The sequence below is a fragment of the Esox lucius genome, chromosome 14, assembly GCF_011004845.1.
Source record: "Esox lucius isolate fEsoLuc1 chromosome 14, fEsoLuc1.pri, whole genome shotgun sequence".
Lineage (NCBI taxonomy): Eukaryota > Metazoa > Chordata > Actinopteri > Esociformes > Esocidae > Esox > Esox lucius.
In genome coordinates, this window is record NC_047582.1 from 31553299 (window position 1) to 31570172 (window position 16874).

The 16874-nt window shown below is 42.3% G+C and overlaps 1 protein-coding gene across 1 annotated transcript in view; it reads right to left on the reverse strand.

Annotated features, from left to right (window-relative positions):
• Positions 1-8574, reverse strand: part of kif26aa (kinesin family member 26Aa) — a 100750-nt gene extending 92176 nt beyond the window's left edge. Inside the window, exons 1-2 of the mRNA XM_020053710.3 lie at positions 8512-8574; positions 5423-5671 (exon numbers count right to left, since the gene is read on the reverse strand). The gene's annotated coding sequence lies outside the window, so the exon portion shown is untranslated. The remainder of the gene's footprint in view (positions 1-5422; positions 5672-8511) is intronic.
• Positions 8575-16874: the final 8300 nt, after the last annotated feature.

The following is a 16874-nucleotide window of genomic DNA, read 5'->3' on the forward strand; positions in this document are numbered from 1 at the left end:
TCCCATGAACATGTACAATGCACGTGAGAATGTAAGTACAAAAACAGAAAGGTTTTGCCTTCTTTCTCACCCTATCCATTGAGTCTACCAATCACATTCATCTTTGCCTTAAGGGCAGATCTGCTTCGATGTTTATGTTTGAGTAAACTTGACTGGGGTGAAGAAAAAAACTAATTTGCGGGTGGTCAAAGTGTTATCGCCTAAACACAAACACAACACAGATTCTCCGAGCTACGCTCTCTAAAACAATGCCCTGTATTGATTTAGCTTCGGCGGAAAGACCAATGCAAACAGATGTGATATAAGAGGACGATAAACAGAGCACACAGACGAGGAGGGAAACTTTATGAATATAACACTGCCTCTCCCTCGCTGCCCTGGACCTGTGGTTGAGTATAGCAGAGAGTGTAGCGAAGAGCCCACATACAAGGATAGGCTTCCGGTAGACAACGAGAGATGCATCATCAGGTTGTCAGACAAAGTGAGACATGTTGGTCCTTTTTGTCATCTCCGTCCTCAGCCTGCTGTCAGGGGAACTGGCATCTCCTCTCTACTGTGAAAACCTATTGAGACCACTGGAGATGAAAACTACAGACCATGTGAGTATTGTCTGTCTGCTTGTCTCTCTGTCTGCCTGTCTGTCTGCTTGTCACTCTGTCTGCCTGTCTGTCCGGTTCTCTCTCTGTCTACCTGCCTGCCTGCCTATCGTTCGGTCTGTCGGTCTGCCCTGGTTAATGCTTTTATTTACCATTTACAGATTTTGGGTAAATGGATCCTCATTGCAGATGCCACTGAGATGCCCGTAAGACAGAGAGGAAGCAGCAAGGGTATTGATCACTGAGCCCCAGAAAAAGTCTGTTGATATACTACACATGACAAACACGTGAGAAAACGCTCTGTACATTTGCTGCACGCTAAATAACACAATTTTAAAAGATATTAACAAACCTGCAAACCCAGCTTGCACAAAACATTGTAATCATATTCTGGGAGTGTTATGGGATAACTTCTTGACTTTGGAACATTCTCGGCGCATTTAGGGAAGTTCACAACCGTTTGAGTCGGACACCAAGCAGTCACACCACTTGACAAGTACAACTGTTCACATAACCTCGGAGCAATAGATTTGCATATGTTACTAGTCATTCAAAATAAGGATATGTAAATATAAATTATTACAGTCCAGAGAAAATCTTAATTCCAACGAACACAAATTTCAACCTGAAAAAAACATTAACAAAGTCCATAATGTATTTTCGTTATTCCATTTTTGGGGGAACTTCTAGGTATAACATGGTGAATCAATAAAAGTATAAACATCCCTAGTAGTTGAATCTTTCTGTTATTCAACAGAGGAGGCAGATGCATGAGCATGGAGACCAGCGGGATCATGGAAAACAACACCTTTAACTAATGTGATTAGAGCCATTATAATCACAATCCATGTGTGATGTGACTGGGTACTAAAATACGGTGTTAAGGAAGTGTTATGTCACGCTGAATGAAGTGTGTGTGTTCATGCAATAGTGTCACTTTATCCCATGACCATAACTTTCCTGAGTACCTGCCTTGACTGTCTACTCCACCAAAAGATCTCACTGGTTGGCAACTACAGCACTACAGTAACACAAATACAAAATACTTTGAGAGGAATTTAAAAAGGTCAATTTAGCATCCATAATGCAAAATTCCCAACGCCGTCTTTAAAATGTTAGTACCACTTCACCAAAGGAACTTAGACAATGTGTCAAAATATGTACCAGTAATGAGTTCATTTAAAATCCTTCGGCTGATATTATAAGAGAAAGGAACTGACCTCTGTTGAACTGGGAATGTTTAGGAAACAGATGGACTGTATCAATCTGCAACCAGCTTTGTTTACAAAACATAGGTGAGCACCTTACCATATATATCACATTTTCACCAGAAAGGGTTTTCAGTGACTAAGCTAATAAGAAATACTATATTTTTTGCAAAGGAAGCATGGTGGGCTGACTGAGTGATACAGACATTAGCGTCACATTCCTGCAATCTTTCATTGCAAAAAAGTTCAATTGGTGACCATTATAGTGTTGTTTTCCATCCTGGATTTAAGAAACACCAGTCATTACAATGCCTTAATCCTCAGAGGTGTCTATACAGAACCCTGGATGGGGATGTGAATACTATCTGGCGGAAACAATATGTTTTGGACGACTCTAGGTCAATTTATTTTCATTTGCCACATAGATCCCTGTCCAGATCCAACTGAGGACAAGGAAATCCTGGACCTGTCAAAAGCCATGCAACTGTAGGAGGACAATAATGTTCAGTACATTTTTGGAAGCGCTAATAGGTTCAAAATTACGACAGGTTAATAAATCAGATGTCACTAGAAAGAAGCCTCTTCTGTCAACAAAGAACCAACCTGCCCTTAACTTTGGCAGAGACCACCTGGATAAACCTGAACCATTCTGGAAGACAATTCTCTGGACAGATTAATCCGAAATTAATCAGAAAAACCCAACAATGCCTACCACCTTAATGGAGGGAGTGTCAAGATCTGGGGCTGCTTTTCCTCCTTTGGATCTGGTTAACTGCACATCATTAGGGGAACCAAGAATTCTGAGGTAAACCAGTAGATTCTTGAACAGAATGTAAGACCATCAGTCCAGGAGCTAAAGCTCAGTGGGAAACAAATCAAAGCATTCAAGCAAATCTACCAAAGAATGCCTCAGGAGAAAGAAGATTTGTGTTTTAGATTGGCCAAGTCAATGTTGTGACCTTAATCCAATTAAATGAAGGGGTTCACTTATTTTGCACCTGCACTAATACCTTTTAAATCTAGTTTTTTACTGAATGTATATTTTTCCTCTAAACTGACATATGGAATTGTTAACTATATACCTGTTATGTCAAGGGGTATAGATACTTTCAAGAAGCACTGTATGTTATATAAAGTATAATAATAATATATATGTCTGTGTACATATATGCATACTAAATCGAGGGGTTTATCGAGACAAAATAAGGGTGACTGATTCTAGCCCAATAAAACAGAAAGTGCCCCTCCTCTCCCGAAACAACCTGCTGACCTGCTGCAGAGTCGAAGGTCCAAACATATTTCCTCAGTAGGACATCTTGCTTAGCCTAGTTGTGTTTCCCGCACGTGCTCACTGGGCCGGGAAGTGTTCGTCAGTACACGAGCGACGGAGGAGAGCGCATCCCCTGCCATGTGCAATGACACATGGCAGCCCTGTCGGTCATCCACCCGTCCACCCCATGCAACGGTGAGCTAATCTACGCTGCCCTCTGCTGGGCACTTAGCCACATAACGTCCTGCTTTCAAGGCAGAGCTGCATACAGAAGAGGATCCATGATGAGAAACACTTATAGCCAGGAGCAGTTCTAATGGTCCCATCTGACTCTGTGACTTGGAGAGAGATCATGTTTCTGGAATCTAAGTAGCGTAGATGTAGGTTTCATAGCTGACTACTGAGAAGAAGTGTGTGGCAAATACTAATGGATTCACACTGATGACTGTTTTGATCCCACTTCATGCTTGAAGGTGTCCAAATTCCACACACTTTGTGGGATCCCCATTGCTATTTATAAAAGTGGCTGCAATAATGTGAAACTTGTGAAGTCCATCACAATCTGTCAGATCCTCTTCAAATATCCAACACCATTAGAAGGTGAATATAAAACCGCCACGGACAACAAGCATAAGACTGGCATTTCATCAGCGTTATCTTGATACCCTTAGTGATGGTAATGGGCATGACGGACTCCGTTTCCAACGTTCAGCACTTTCTTTCCTGGCTGATGGGGACCCGATGAATGCCATTGCTCACGATGATGAGCCCATAAAGCACTTGCTGACTAGGTCACCTTTGCGTGCTGGGCAAATAACGCCGTTGCGTCATAAACGGCACCTTCCCCATAGTGTACTGCTTTGACCGGAGTCCTGTGAGCACCGGTCTGAGGTAGGGCACTGTGAAGGCAGGAAGGGGGGTATTTGGGATGCTTGTCTTGACTGCTGAGAGGAGCAGAAATCACACGCTATACGGAATGTAAACCAAGACGGGCTACATTGCGGTCGGTAGATGATGAAGAGGAGGTTGAGGAAGAGGGGAATGAACATGAGGAGGAGGAGGAAGGTCAGATATAAGGAAGAAGGAGGAGGAAGTGAAGGAGGATATGAGAGAAGGTCAGAATTAAGGAAGCCCGTTGTTTTGTAAAGATGTTGACTAGCAGATAACTGTCTGGAAAAGTTCTGAAATCTGAGCAAATACATTCTTGCTCTCTCCTCATCCCACGCTCTCACACACGCTGTCTGACTTAATCTGTGAAACTCACACAAACTCGCTAGCTGGGTAGCTAGGTACATCTAACGGATCGGACAAGCTTTGCCTTCGCTCTGAGGAGACGGGAGGAGAGAGCAGTGTAAGAGTGTGCAACGGGTCCATGAGCAATGTCCCCGATCACAGTTTGGATGTGAGTGCTCTTTGTGGATTACACTCAGCTTTAAAAACCTGACAAAGGACCTCAGTGTCAAATGCCGCCACATTTCTACATTCTCAATGACTGCGGCTTGTAGCTTTAAAACAACCATTATGCAAAAGTCCCAAGGACTTACATTGGAAATCATAGTCTCTGGTGGTGTTCCTGGACATTTGAAATGGGGTGCCTGAACGGGTCCAGTAATTATGTTGGGGTGGCCTAATTATTGACAGAAATCCAATAAACTAAAACTCTGGTCCCACCCCTGCTCCCTGCCCCTCTGGTCCCACCCCTGCCCCTATCCCCTCTGGTCCCACCCCTGCCCCTATCCCCTCTGGTCCCAACCCTGCCCCCTGCCCCTCTGGTCCCACCCCTGCCCCCTGCCTCTCTGGTCCCACCCCTGCCCCTCTGGTCCCACCCCTGCCCCTCTTCCATCTGGTCCCAACCCTGCCCCCTGCCCCTCTGGTCCCACCCCTGCCCCTCTCCCCTCTGGTCCCACCCCTGCCCACTGCCCCTCTGGTCCCACCCCTGCCCCTCTGGTCCCACCCCTGCCCCTCTGGTCCCACCCCTGCCCCTCTGGTCTCACCCCTGCCCCTCTCCCATCTGGTCCCACCCCTGCCCCCTGCCCCTCTGGTCCCACCCCTGCCCCTCTGGTCCCACCCCAGCCCCTCTCCCATCTGGTCCCACCCCTGCCCCTCTCCCATCTGGTCCCACCCCTGCCCCCTGCCCCCTGCCCCCTGCCCCTCTGGTCCCACCCCTGCCCCTCTCCCATCTGGTCCCAACCCTGCCCCCTGCCCCTCTGGTCCCACCCCTTCCCCTCTCCCCTTTGGTCCCACCCCTGCCCACTGCCCCTCTGGTGCCAACCCTGGCCCCTGCCATTCTGGTCCCACCCCTGCCCCCCCTCATAATGGTGAACAGTAGTGTACTCAAAGTCACAAACCTTTAGTGATGCAGGGTCAGCCAGGGCGAGAGCTTGCCTGTCCAGCTCTGTTGCAATGATGTGACATCGTTGGCACAGGGTCCACTTGCCTGCTCCCTCCTCCCCATAGTTCCTCAGCTCCGTGACAGACACTGACCCAGCTCCCTCTGGGTTTGGCCGGCCACTGGGTTCCACATCCTCTGTCGGCGCCGAGTGGAGCCTCTTTCTTGCATTGGCGCCCAAAGATATAGGGGTGTCCCCCTCAATGACCTTACAAAAAAAGAAAAAATACAACTTTACTTTGTGTAAAGGGATGCGTCTGGGTGCAGTTTCCAACGCGAAGGCATTTGCACAGTTGTCCGAGGAGGGGGGGGGTAAAGACATTTCAGTCAGGCGTATGGCCAAGACCTGCGACACAACGAGGAGAGCCTGGATACAGCTCTGAGCAGTGGTATGTTGTTCATGAGCCCAAAAACCCCTGAGGTGTCCTATCGTTAGTATAACCCGGTTACCAAGCACAGTAGAACTGTAAACAAGTCATCTCGCACCATACGTGCAATATATTGCCCAACCGACCTGCGATATCGCCCCAATCAGCATCCAGGATTTTGAATCAACTGTTTGTAATTGTCCTCATTAACTGAGTGGTCAGAACAGAGAATGCTGGTTGTCTGAAAGCTGCGGTATATGAGACCACACAGAACAGTTATGACATCACATTACTTTTCACTTGTCAAATGATATTGGTATCTGGCTTATGATAGCAATTAGGCACCTCAGAGGTTGTTAATATATGGACAGTACACTGGGACTAAGGGCTGTATACAGGCACTCCCAGTCTTGTTGTACATAACAACAGCTTATAGCCCTGGTATATTGGCCACGTACCACAACCCCTCAGGTGTCATGCTGTTTTTATAACATAGTTACAAAAACAATTAGAACTGTTGAAAGTAATATGTTTTCGGTCTCATGCACTACGGCTTTCAGCTAATCAGCATCCTGGAGAAAATAGTTTCAATAGTTCCATAGTATCAATGCACTGGTGTACATAAAAGTACACAATTTAATCACTCCTAAAATAGTAAACAGAGCTGGAGTTGCAAGGGCAGGCTGTTCATGATATCTACATTTTAGATTTATATAATTATTTGTGAGAAAATAATATTAAAACAGGGTTATTTTCTGAGTTCTCATGATATGGTAGTTGAACTAATCTCATCAGACATTGATAAGGTATAAGGGGTGTAATGAAATAAGGGGTGTAATGTTTCCAACAAATGTATCGATTGCAGATTCACCAATAGGTGGTTTTCAAAGTTCCCCTAATTAACAAAAACAAAGTCATAGCCCATAGCGGATATCTGACGTTATACTCTATACACTGCATAGCGAAGTAATATAATGAACTCAACTTATACATCTAAAAAGTCATCCATCGATTTTCTCAAGGGATCTCACCGTATATCGCCTGTAGTCTGGTTTTCGTTCTCGAGCGGTATTCCAGTAATGCGAGTACATCTCGTCTGTTTTCCTACCAACTCCCAAACACTTCGATCCAACCTCCAATAACCTATCTTATGCTATTGCCTGCCGTTCCCACGTTCATTTGAGGCGATTTGGCACTTCAAAATCTCGGTAAATCCCTCAGGAACATGTATTGCAAAGAGATAGTCCTTGCAGTAGTCCCTTGGCGGTTGCATTCATGTCACAGCAAGTTTGACAGCAGTGGAGTTATTAATTCAATTTGGTGGGTGTTCGGTTGAAATAAAGCATTAAATGGATGGGTGGAGCTCTTGGTTTAACTTTGGATGGGACGGTTGACTACTAACGGTTATGATGCGCTCTGTCAAACATGTTCAGCTCTACAATAATATACCGCATATATAAAAACCTAATTTAGAACATAATAAACAAGAGCTGATTTGATTGACCACATAAACGATTACTTACTTACTTCTAAAAGATGTATCTTTATATTAATCAAATTGCGTGTGCTAAATGCACTCTTGGGATTATAAAATTAAGTTGAAAATGGACAAACGTGCCTAGGTAGCTAAAACGAGCGACTTATGTTTGGCAGTCAAATAAAAACATAATGAATGGATCTTGTTAATACCACTGTAGAACGTAATACAAAATGTAAATTACAAATTACGGAAAACACAAACCACTAAATCCATGAAATTATGAAACAATACTGGGGTTATTCTAATACTAACTGGTTTACAAAACATTATCTACTACCACAGAATTGACCTCGTATTACTTTTCCAACTGGGTCTGATACAGGCTCTATACTTTTCATTACAATTATTAGGTCTAATATTGTTTTATGTATACATTTATTAATTCATCAAGTCATGACCTTATGCCCACCTGCCTGCCCGCCCATCAAAAGGCTACTGTATCTACTCTGGTATTATCCCGTCTGTTATAGGCTAACCAGACAAAGACGGTTGTTCGTATTGCTCTGGCGCCCTCATCTGACCATTATCAGACAATTAATCGTTATATATTCAGCTACTGGTATCCACGTTAACATCTGATGTATCAAGATGGCCATAACTAGTCATAACTAGTCTCCAAGGCCAACATGTGTCTCTTGAATAGGTAATCGTTAAGCAACTGTCAGCGGCTGGCCTCGAAAGTGTTGAAGTGTTTCTGCCTCGAAAGTGTATAAGTGTTTCTGCATTGGGCAATTAACCTATTTATTATAACCACACAGGAAATAAACCCATTCATAACCAGCCATAGCTTATTTTACCAGGAAAAGTTTAGCAAATATGGCAAGTCTACTCTCATATCTCATATTGTGTCAATTAACATAATGGATATTGCCCTAAAAGGTTTGCTTATGTATTATTTTGCAAACAGCCAACGCTGTCTTCACTGTTCAGCCTTCTCAGTTTGCGAAGAGTCTGCTTGACGTGAATCCAAGAACACAGCCAAGCAACACGCTCATCAACGGATGAGTGGGCACTGTTCGGGGTGCTGAATCTTGTACAGCGAGTTCGCAAGTAAACTTTCCTAATGTAATAGTTTCCATAATTGCATATGCACTATTTCCATTTATGGCATTTTAACTAATATTTAAGTATTGCGCTTACCTGAGCTTTTCTTCGCGTCAGGTGACTGGTACATCCAAATATATAGCCATGTGGGAAGCCATCGGCATCCATATAGAACGCACCTAGATCTTCGTAAATGGGTACCTTCTTTTCCACCTCAGAGGTCACATCAGAATTCTGTAAAGCCATGGAAAGTCCCCCCTTAAAACCCTGTCACACTGACAAACCAAGTATTATTTCATATTTCTAATCCTATATTTTTGCTGATAAAGTCATCTTTCATGACAGAATTATTCCTGACCGCATGTTTCTTTTGGCCGAGTTCGAAAGTTCCACTAGCAACAGAACTACATAAATCCATTTGTATTTCCAGAGTCGGTATCATCGACGTTGAGGTGGGTCTTGTTTCTGACCCAATGCGGCCGCCCTCGTTCTGTCCCAGATGAAAGCATATGAGCGCACAGCGCGTAGACCACCTCAACGTATCCGCCCCCTGCTCGTCACCCACTCACTCACCACTCAGTGTCTTCAAACAACTGTTGTTAAATGCCTGCTCCAGGCGCATGCATTGGCCAGGCGCTCACTTATCATGCATTGACAATTCCTTTTGTGTCCTCTGTCTCTCATATATATGAGATTACATTAAATATATATATATATATATATATATATATATATACATATACACACACATATACATATACATACATACTGTATACATATATATTTCAACACCAATCAGCCATAACATTATGACCACTGACAGGTGAAGTGAATAACACTGATAATCTCGTTATCGTGGCACCTGTCAGTGGGTGGGATATATTAGGCAGCAAGTGAACATTCTGTCCTCAAATTTGACGTGTTAGAAGCAGGAAAAATGGGCAAGTGTAAGGATCTGTGTGACTTAGACAAGGGCCAAATTGTGATGGCTAGACGACTGGGTCAGAGCATCTCCAAAACTGCAGCCCTTGTGGGGTGTTCCCGGTCTGCAGTGGTCAGTACCTATCAAAAGCGGTTCAAGGAAGGAAAAGCGGTAAATCGGCGACAGGGTCAAAGGGTGGCCAAGGCTCATTGATGCACGTGGGGAGGGAAGGTGTGGTTCAATCCAACAGACATGCTACTGTTGCTCAAATTGCTGAAAAAGTTAACACTGGTACTGATAGAAAGGTATCAGAATGCACAGTGCATCGCAGTTTGTTGTGTACGGGACTGTGTAGCCGCAGACTAGTCAGGGTGACCATGCTGACCCCTGTCCACTGCCGAAAGCACCTACAATGGGCACATGAGCATCAGAACTGGACCACAGAGCAATGGAACAAGGCGGCCTGGTCTAATGATTCACGTTTTCTTTTACATCACGTGGGTGGCCGTGTGTGTGTGTGTCGCTTACCTGGAGAACACATGGCACCAGGATGCACTATGGGAAGGGGGCAAGCTGGCAGAGGCAGTGTGATGTTTTAGGCAATGTTCTGCTGTGAAACCTTGTGTCCTGCCATTCATGTGGATGTTACTTTGACATGTACCACCCACCTAAGGATCGTTGCAGACCATTCCCTGAATTCCCTGAAGGCATTGGCCTCTTTCAGTAGGATAATTCACCCTGCCAAAAAGCAAAAATGGTTCAGGAATGGTCTGAGGTACATAACAATTAGTTCAAGATGTTGACTTGGCCTCCAAATTCCCCAGATCTCAATTCAATTGAGCATATGTGGGATGTGCTGGACAAACAGGTCCGATCCATGGAGGCCCCATCTCACAACTTACAAGACTTAAAGAATCTTGGTGCCAGATACCACAGCACACCTTCAGAGGTCTAGTGGAATCCATGCCTTGATGGGGCAGGGCTGTTTTGGCAGCAAAAGGGGGACCTACACAATATTAAGCAGGTGGTCAACATTTTATGGCTGATCAGTGTATATATATATTGCAAATCACACAGCTCAATGGCTTAATGTACTCTGAAATTAAAGCATAGAATAAACAATTGGAGGCAAAAATTATACAATGGAACTGGTTTGTTTAACAAAACATTTTCAAGTGAAGCCAAATTCCCATTGGGATTGAGATTAGGTAATTGACTGGGCCACTGTAGGACATTGGCCATTTTACAGTATTGCTTTGGCCTTGTGTTTGGGTTTGTTGTCCAGTTCAATGCTTGAATGTCCTCCCAAGCTTCAGTGACTGTAGCGGATTGTATTGCAGTATTTCCTTGTATTTTGTTCCATCCATTCTTCCTTACATTTTAAAGAGATGCTCCCTCAAAGTGATTGTTGGTCTCAAAAATAAAATGTAATGTGCTGTTTGTAATTCAGTAAAATTAGGTAAATGGTAAGTTTGATTACATTTGAATGGACCTGTATATTTGAATAGCATTAAATTGGATTGTTGGCAGTGCCACTTCCTACAATTGATTATTAAATAAGTGTGTGTCTGTGTGTGTATATATATATATATATATATATATATATATATATATATATATATATATATATATATATATATATATATATATAGCATCCATCTCGTTTTTTTGGCCTATACAGTCCCCACATCCTCTTTATTTGACCATAATTCTGTAACTGTTTGGAGTGTAACCTTTACCTAGCCTTTGGGAGATTGCCTCTTTGGAATTAATCAAGAGGTTCATGTAGGTTTTGCTCAATAGCATTTTCTTTGTGTTGGGTTTTTAACAGCCTTTGTTTCTGGGCCTTGTTGATTGATGCAGGCCCAAGCCAGCTGCCCCACAGATAAAACGTTAAGTGATTTTAAATCAGTCAGGGTTTTCGGTGTTTTTTGTGTTGCCAGAGATGGAGGAACATCCACGTGTCATTCGATCACAATGCTTAATTGAGAAGATAAAGTATATTTTTCTTTGGAGGTTTACAGGCGAACGAACTGTAAGACATTACATCCGGACTCCCAATAAAAATCTTATCGCCCTAACACAGAAAGCTCGTTTCAGATAAGCAGGAGTCCATTACGGGCGAAAATAAAGTCCTTTCTGTCTAACGTCCTCTATTGCTTCGTCTCCCAGCAATTTAGGATTGGTTTGTTTGCTGGGGTCAATTATACTCTTTGAGACCTTGACAAAATGGCTGTTAATAAAGTGAAACGATCATCTGGAAATAGTGAAGTAAACAGTACACAGGGCTAGTGCTGTGACTTAGACCTATGCCTTCTGTAAACGTTTCGCTTTAAGTTTGATTACATTTTCACGTCGAGGACGATGCATTCCGTCTGGGATTTCGACGTGTTTCGAGGGCTCACAATAGTGCCCTAGCATTGATTCAACCGGCAGAATAGTTAAGAGAAACAGAGATGTTGAATATAATCTTAACACAGCACTCTGAATGGATGCGGAGTCTCACGCCTCCCTTGGGAAATGCTGGACCCAGATAGCAGTCCGCAAGGTCCAATGAACTGGCAGACACGCATGAGTATTAACATTCATTGATATTAGGTGCCCCCGCCCTCATCCCACAATCAATGAGACAATCAGGAGAAACACGCAAGTCGTTCCTAATCCTTGCATTATTTTTTATTTCGGTTACGTCATTATTTGGCAATGCCTCAACCTGAGTAGCCGGTCTTCGTGTGCCTGTTGATAGCAGCCCTCTCACTCAGACCACCGGATGCACACATGACACCTGTCAAGAGGGTTAACAAAATTTACATTTTAAGGGATTAGCGGGGTCCAGTGGCAGGTAAAAATGATTTAAAATGTCCACCCGTCGGCCGGAGCAGACTGGGCCTGCGCTGAAAGCTGATGAAAATCCCGAAAAGCGCGTCCCGCGGGACCATGCAGATGTTAACCGAACCAGCTCGTATGATCTTGCAAGGATTTTTCTTTAATGAACACTAACTGAAGCTCTGGAAATGAATTATTTGTCCATCTTCACAACCTTTAGTTTTCCCCCAGGAAATAAATAAATAAATACAATAAAACAGTAGTCACAATGGGCTAAAAAAACATAGGTCATATGCCAATTTTATTCCTGTCGATCGATTTTGGCTGTTTAGTTCATTTTTCGACAAGAACGTCTACCAAATACAATGGATGTTAATGTAGCCTAGGTCTATATGGGTTTTAGGCATTTGTTGCCCGAGTAATCAGGCAATTCAAAGGCGAAGCTAATCTTTATGCACGTTTTAACGTTAGGGTGACTGGAGGTGAACATTAAAATGGACAAAACCGTCAATTGATTATTCACACTAGCTGCCTTGCAATAACCACAAAATCATTGATGTTCACAGTCTGACGATCAAAGAAAAGCAATTTGGAGCGCATTATAATACCGGAGACAGTTGACGGACGGGTACAAATGAAAAAAAACAATTGGGCGCAATTATTTGCTTGTTGTTCCGTGTTAAGGGAGCAACTCCTCGAATTTTAGCTTTTTAAATTCCTGTTTGCAAAGGCATGATGAGGGAAGTCCTTTTCTCTCTGGGCTGCATTCCATTGGAGTTTATCAGGTTGACCGCCTGTTGTTTCGGTTGACTGAATGCCGCGCTTGGCCAAAACCACTTTGACATTAAAGCTGTTCATCTATCTGAAATAAGTGCTTGACATCTGGCTTTAAAAAAAAACTAGAGTGACATGTTTGAGGAATGTGGTCCCTATTGTAGCCTAATCCTTTGGAGGCCGACTAAGATCTTAGTGTTCTGCAATATTGTACCTTCCAAGTTGTCCTTAGAATAACCCCAAGGTTTCCCAAAGGTCAAGAGTCATCGGGTGAAAAAATATGTTAGGTCCTTCTTTAGATCTGTTCGTGCCTGCGCCCGGGGTCAAAACAGAGCGTCCCCCAGCAAGCTTTTGTCAGACAGCTCCGCTCAGGTTTAAAGCCGAATGATTGTGGGCACTCACCAGCTTCACATCACCGATTTATTAAGGCCTGTTAAACCCACTGACATGAAGGGGTAAAAATATACCAAGGGTTGTGCACAAATATCTGGGTCCTCCACACAGGAGGTCTCTGAGCCCCTTTATTCAAGATTCAAACTTTTTCGAGGGCCTGTCTAGACTTTAGGGTCCTTTGTACTTTGTACTTCTTTTCCCCGGTCTGACACCACTGCATATAGCATACTGTAAATAAACGGCAATTCACAAAACGAGACGTTTTGTTTGGTCTAAAAGGCTAATGTTGTCACTAGGTTTGTTGGGGGCAACTGAGTCGTCTCGGGCTGCATAGATACATAATCTTTGCACTCGCATTTCCTAATTCCTTGGAAACAGATTGATCTGGATGTGATGGAATGACTGAAAGAAACACACAATATCTTGATTGGCTTCAACCATGCAATGATGACAAAGCACTAAAGCATTTTTGTATTGACAGATTTGTTACATTTATTTAGAAAATACCTAGACATTCACTTTACAATAGTTACAATTAAGTTAAGTGAAAAATTGGAAACATTCTCAAGCATTGTTTATTTTTCAGGAGTGGCCTTGGGGAAATCGTCAAAAAACTAAGCAAACTAGGTTAACCTGTATAGACCAATGAAAAGACACTCCTAACTTATAATGTTGCATTTGCATATAATGGCAGCAGCACATCTTGACCACTGAAATCATAATCAAACAGTGTCAATAAACATCACAGATGGCCTACATTAACAAACAAAAAAACTGTTAATTGTTTAGTTAGCATTATGCTTTGGACAAAAGCTGAAGAATTTGAACCAAGGAATGATGGGAATGTCCTCAATATTTGCTGGAAGTCAGCTGAATTTGAACAGTCTTGTTAAGTGAACTAATGAACTGATGTCTGCTTAAGGCGACTTAAAGACAAAATTAACATATTCACCATCATCCTTACCTAAATTTGTTTTTCAGAATATATTTTTATCAATACGTGTTTTTGAATTTCATATGGTTGATTTGTCATGATACACAAACTTTTAAACTATTCATGTTTCCAAACAAATTGTACCAATATAGATATTTTGATTCTGTTTTGATTCCAATAGAAATTAAAAATCAGTTTGCAAGCCAGCATAATGACTTGTAGGCTTGATTAGGCCTGTAAAACATGCATACAGACTGCTGTTTTGACATTGTAACAAGGCCCTCAAAGACATATATAATGTAATGTCAAAATTATTATTTTAAATATAACATTAACTTAGACACACACAACATTTAAAACCACTGAATAAAACACTGTCTCATTCACTAACCAATACAAACAAGGATGTAAACTACATTCTAAAGAAGAGGCACTCTAGGAAATATACAAATAAAGTAGAATCAATTCTCAAATCAAAGTACCTATATTCTGAATTTGAGTTAATACACAATTCAAGTTGAAAATTAATTAAGTTCTACACAAAATGTTCACAGTTACATCACTCAATACTTATGCAGTTGATTGCCTTAAAAATTCATGTTGAATCAACTTCAGCATTTATTTTGTTGAAGGTACTTCTAATCCTGTCATGTCTGTTTGTTTTACAACTGTACATTCAATCAATATACTTGGTAAAAACAGTAAATTCATAGCAGGGTACCTCCATCGTTCCACTTGTCTTTGCACATGTCCTTCTTCTGGAGCGATGAAAGTCCAGTGGCTGAGGTAGAACATTTCCTTGTGCTAATCTAGTGGTCCTAAACATTTCACAATTTCGGTAAAGACTGTTGAACTGTCAAGAACCACTAGACTAAACAGGCATAATCATTCAGTCTTCAGCCAAAAGAAGGTGTGCACGAAAAAGAGATATCTCGAAGATCCGTAATGTCTTGAAGCTGGCTTCCTGTATAAGAGTTTGGCATTCTCGTCTTCATCCGGAGACAGTGAGTTTCTCAGGACGCAGGTCTTGACAGTGCCTCTGTAACCAACTGCATTATATATACACCCAGACGTTGGTCGTCGGCTGCTCAAACAGGTTATGATCTGGCAAGGAATGAATCTATGAGCGGTTCGACCAGTCAAGCCAAGGTCCATTCACGTAAGCAGGGGCTTTCAAAGACAGGCTTGTCTATACCAGTCCAACTGGTCCAGTGAGAGAAGACACACCTTCAGTTAAATTGGTGTGTAGCTTTAGTGTTATTGTCTTGTGAAATCAATCACTATCAGGGTATATTGGTCGCTGACTCGTCAAGGGTGACTGTGAACATTATTAGAAGTTCTTACAGGATATGCCCATCCATATTCCACTAAGCACAAACAGGGTGAATCAAAGATGTTCCAGCGTCATTTAATCAGTGTATCGTGACATGAAACCTTTGTGTAAAAATCCAGTGTAAAAATCCGGTGTAAAAATCCAGTGTAAAAACCTTTGTGTAAAAATCCAGGATTATTCAATTTCAATGTTGAAACAACACGGTGTGCACAGAAGGACCCTCCCAAAAATGACATGTTGGGAATTATTCAATAAGGTAAGCTCAGTTGACAACAGTCAGATTAGTCCTCTTTCATTTCATTGTATTTTTTTGCCCCAAACTGTTGTCCGCCATCAGACGTATCTTAGTATGTATGCTTTGAATATGACAAGATATGTTTCACGTCCGTGACACCTTGCACTTGTTATTAGTGCCAAAGAAGGAAGTGTATGTGTTTGTATTCATTATAGGTAGGGCCTCTCTCCACTCACACTTCGTGAGATTCTACTGTGTAAATGGGTGGACACATTATTTTTTAGCATTAAAGATGAAAGAAATAGGGGGGCAACGACGAACTTGATCCATTCATAATATGAATGGAGCATTGACAATTACAGTTGTCAGTTGTACGATATTTTTCTTAAGTGTCAGGAAATTGTGTTTTTTGTTCAATGGTTTCCAATCAACTACTAAGCCCCGCTGTCAGTTTCTGTGATGCCTGTCAGGCCAGTTGAACCTGCAGCTGGGTACAAGAGGAAGTCTTGATGGACAGTATTTGGTCGGCTACAATGAGTGTTGGCTACCACTGTCATGGTGTTGTTGATTTCCTCCAAACCTCTTGGCAATACTCTGGGCCTTGTCATATATTATTTCCTGAAGTAAACAGAACGAAAAGGTTACAACTAAATCAGCAACTGCAATTGGACTGCAGTTCTGCATTTTATTTGAATAGATTTATAGAATTTTATTTGAGTGGTTTTATTTGAATTTTATTTGAATAGTTGTTCACATTTGATTAATTGGACGTCTTGATGTTGGACATTCCTGTCACGGCACATACCAGACATTCCTTCATTACACTAGCATGATGTGGTGACCACAATACCGGTGATTAAGCCAATCACAGGGCACTTCCTGTTCTCATCCATCCAATTAGTACCTCCATTTATGTTTCTCAAATGATCGGTTTACTTGGAAGTGTACTGGCAGCATTCCCTTTGTTATAGGTGTGAGTTATTGACAGGTAGGTTTGGGGTTATTTACCTTCACAGTCAGGTAATACTGGACTTACATCTTT